A 4,558-nucleotide genomic window follows, 5' to 3' on the forward strand; every position below is an offset into this window, starting at 1 on the left:
TGGTACCTCACATTGCACCCATGCGCAAGTCCTTCATTCTTTGGCCAAATGAGATGATCCTGGACTTTTTGGAAAGGTGTGATCAAGGGGAAAAACTTTCATATTGAACACCTTTTAATTTGAAGCTTAGGTCATGATGAATTTTGAGGTGTAAGTTTGGAAAATCAAGCATGTTTGAAAAGTTTCTAAGTACCAAGTCAAATGTTCACTTCTTCCACCTTGAATAACTTTTGCTATGGACTTCAAATGGAAAAAGTTCCTTCATAAAAGTTGTATCTCTTTCAAACCTCTTAAATTTGGTCATAATTTGACCTCATTTGGATTCGGCATAAAGGAGTTATGCATTTTAGAAGTTGAGCAAAATCACTTGTTCAATGGTAATGGCTCAAAATGACCTATAACGTTTCCTCTTGGCACATGCATTTTCAAGTTGAATTTGAACTTCCTCCAAACATAAACGTTGAAGTAGACATCTTAAATTGGATCATGGAATTTGAATGGATTTCATCTCATAAGAATTGAGCAAGTTATGGTCTGGGGAAGTTGATCTCCAAACTAGGGTTCAGACAAAATGACTTATAATCTTTCACCATAAAAAGTGAGTTTCCAAGCAAAATTAGCTCTTGACTTCAACATGAAAGTTGTTTGTAATATCATTTTGAGTAACGTTGCTCTTGGAATCGTTTTCATATGACAAATATTGTAGGAGATAGGGTCTAGGGAACCCCAGTTTTGACCAGTTGACTTTCTCTGGTCAACCACCATGAACCACCTTGCTAGCTTGATATTCTCTTGACTTTTGGGAATCAAGAAGGATCATATATGCATAAGATGATGTAATATGAAGTATACCTTGGAATATTTCACCAAATGTTAATGGAACCTGTTGAGGAAGTCACACAAGAACCCAAATAAATTAGGGGTTCCAAGGCAAACAATACTCAAACTCTTGATGAGTTCTTGATCAAAATGATATGTGAAAATCAATAGGGACCCATATGTGATGTCTAGAGTCAATATGAACCATATCTTGATTGAACTCCTTGCATTGAAGGTTTCATACCCTAGATATGAGCTTGATATAGCATGGGTGAACACACACACTACCTGCAAAAGTAACAAACTATACATTGACATATTTTTGGTATTTTGTTTAGTAAATAATGAAAAACAAAGAATGATATAATCCAAAGTGTGCTTGGTGATCTCTCCTAATGCAAACCTAATGAATGAGGGATAAAGATGATGCCAAGGTGTGATCCCAAAGCCAATGCATATGATGAGATATCATGAGGGATCTTAGGGTCAAAATTAGGGTCTGACAGCTGCCCCTATTTAAGGACATTCTAACTTAGGATGTGAAGGTGATAACACTAAAATTTACCGTATTTTCGACTCCGATTTCACATGCATTCTAGTCGTTTTATTATCATTTTGTTGTGTTATTAGTATGTTTTCCTTTGTTTTCAGGTTTTTACTTTAATTGGAGCCCCGATCGAGAAAAGGAGTGAAAAAGAGCCAAAAAACCCTAATATTTAGCATTTTGTGCTTATGGCCTACCCAATGGTGGGCGCCACAGACCAAGCCATGACGTGTCCAAGCTTAACTTCCCTCAACTCCCACGTTCTCCACTACATCCACTAAGGCGCCTCACTTTGGTCTTGTGGCGGGCGCCATGGCCTTGTGGCGGGCGCCATAAGAGGAGAACAGTTTCGCTCCATTTTCAAGTTGAAGGGCATCGAAGTCATATCCATCTTTTTACTTGCTTATAAATAGAAACTCAAATTCACTTTTACAATCATCCAAACTTAGAGCAGAGGCAAACTCAGAGCAACTTTGTTTCACTTAGGCATATATTCAGTTTTGTAAAGTGGTAATCGCTTCGCATTGGAGTGTTACCACAATTGTGTAATCAAGTCTGTGATAGAGTCTGTAATCGAGTTTGGAGCACTTTGGAAGGAAGTTAATCCTGCCGCCATTTTCATTTCCGCATTGCAATTTATTCAACCCTCCGATTGGAGCAGGTTTTTATTACTTGTCTTTATCTTATTTATTTTCTCGCACTCGCTATACTTTATTTATTTCTTGCACTCGCTTTACTTTATTTATTTCTTGCACTCGCTTTACTTTATTTATTTCTCGCACTCGCTTTAAATTATTTATTTTCTCGCACTCGCTTTTACTTTTATTTATTTTCTCGCACTCGCCTTTACTTTATTTATTTCTCGCACTCGCACTACTTTCATTTACTTTCCGCACTCGCACTACTTTTATTTATTTTAATGCACTTTTACTTTACCATGTCTAGCTAAATTTATAAGGTTAGAATGTAAGGATCGTAATTGAACCAGTAATCCGTACAATTGTTCGTAGAAACACTTAAGGGCTATTTTAACTTTCAACTTAAGTTTTCCCGCACTTCAATTCCGTTGGGTAAGATCGAAAGCCGTCCAACGTCTTTTTAAACTTAATTGTTTTTAACTATTTCAAAAACAGCGAAAGCGCTTTGTTTAGTTCACTAGGAGATTTTAACATTAAGAAGAAAAGAGATTTTAAAACTATTTTCGGACGCGTTTATAAGTTTAGAGTCTGGTTCGTAAGAACCTCTGTTGGTTAAGAAATCCAGGTTATAATACTTTTCAACTTAGTCAAGATACTATATTTCTTAAAAATAGGTTTACTACTCTAACGTAATGCGCGCCTTTTTATAAGTGACAATAAGAGGGTTTGATTAGGGAGTACAACTCGGTTCTGAATACGCGAAAGCGACAATTCCTGTTAAATTAGTTCTTTTCAAAGTAGGAAACACTGCCCATAAGTAGCTCTATTAGCAAGTACTTGGATTATCCATTGATTACGTGAATTACATTCGACCCTGTCTTTATCAATTATATCTTTATTTCAACACCTTACTTTTCATTGCACACTACAAAAACACTTATTTTGATTGCCTTTGATAAACACCATAACGACAGATAACAATAGATTGACACTTGGTCTTTATGGATTCGATAATCTTTTATATTACTCTGACGCGTTCGTATACTTGCGAAAAGCACGCATCAAGTTTTTGGCGCCGTTGCCGGGGACCAATTTCGTAAAATTTCATTTCCCTGTTGTTATATCGTTTAGACTTAGGCTATTTCCTGCCGGTCAATGCGAAGAACTCGCAGCACCAGAAGTTTAAGCTTAGTATACCCTCTGGTGGAACCTGAACGTTACGCTCGCGCACGTTTATTCTTTCATAGAATTAAGAGAGTTATGGACGAAGATAAAAACCAAAGACCTCTTAAGGATTTCGCTCAACCATCTAACGAAGAACCTAGTTCTAGTATAGTAAACCCAACCATCCCAACTAATAATTTTGAACTTAAACCATCTCTGTTACAACTAGTGCAACAGAGACAATTCGCGGGTCTCGCTACTGAGAACCCAAACCAACATTTAAAAATATTTCTTCAATTAGCAGACACTTTTAAAACCAATGGAGCTTCTCCTGAGGCAATACGTTTAAGATTATTTCCTTTTTCCCTCAGAGATAAAGCCCTATCATGGTTAAATTCCCTTCCACCCAATTCCATTACGACTTGGGATAACCTTAGAAGAGTTTTTCTTGCTAGATACTTTCCCCCGAGTAAGACCGCCGTTCTTCGAAACCATATAACTAGATTTACCCAAACCCAAGGAGAATCGTTGTTCGAAGCTTGGGAGAGATATAAGAGTTGTTACGAGCATGCCCACATCATGGCTTAGAAAATTGGTTAATCATTCAAACCTTCTATAATGGACTTCATTACAACACAAAGATGACCATCGACGCTGCCGCAGGTGGTGCTCTGATGAACAAACCTTATCCTGAAGCTAGTGCCCTCATCGAAGATATGGCTCAAAACCATCAATCATGGGGATTCGAACGAGCAACAGTCGAGAAGAAGGAAGCCCAAGGAGGAGAGCATGAACTAAGCTCTATAGACATGATGAAAGCTAAAATGGATGCATTAGCCCTCAAAGTCAAGCATATGTGCATAAACCCGAATACTGTAGTCGCAGTTTCGTCGGATTGTGAGATATGTGGAACCAAAGGACACCAATCCGTAGAATGCAGTCTATTAAACAAAACCCACTCTGAGCAAGTGAACTACACCCAAGGGAACCCATATTCGAATACCTATAACCCTGGATGGAGGAATCACCGGAACTTCTCCTATAAAAATAATAACCCTATTCAAAATAATGCACCTCCGAGACCTAGTTATCAAGCCCCGAGATCAAATCAACCTATGCAACCTGTACCACCAAAGCCGAGCCTTGAGAAAATTATTGAAAATTTTATCCCCGCTCAAACCCAACAAAACAAGGAGTTCATGAACCAAAACATTCATGTTAACGAATTGATTACTCAGTTAGGAACCAAGGTTGACCAAATAGTTACTCACACCAAGATGCTTGAAACCCATATCTCTCAGGTAGCTTTAAACCAAGCCCCTCAGACTACACCTAGAGGACAACTCCCTGGACAACCTCAACAAAATCCGAGAGGACAAGCCAATGCCATTAC

The 4,558-nt window shown here is 38.1% G+C and overlaps 1 non-coding gene across 1 annotated transcript; it reads right to left on the minus strand.

Annotated features, from left to right (window-relative positions):
* Positions 1-3,645: 3,645 nt before the first annotated feature.
* Positions 3,646-3,751, minus strand: LOC127089459 (small nucleolar RNA R71). Its single transcript, XR_007791052.1, has one exon. It is a non-coding gene; the product is annotated as a small nucleolar RNA R71 (small nucleolar RNA).
* Between the last annotated feature and the right edge of the window lie 807 nt (positions 3,752-4,558).

The sequence above is a fragment of the Lathyrus oleraceus genome, chromosome 5, assembly GCF_024323335.1.
Source record: "Lathyrus oleraceus cultivar Zhongwan6 chromosome 5, CAAS_Psat_ZW6_1.0, whole genome shotgun sequence".
In the NCBI taxonomy this organism is placed as follows: Eukaryota; Viridiplantae; Streptophyta; class Magnoliopsida; order Fabales; family Fabaceae; genus Lathyrus; species Lathyrus oleraceus.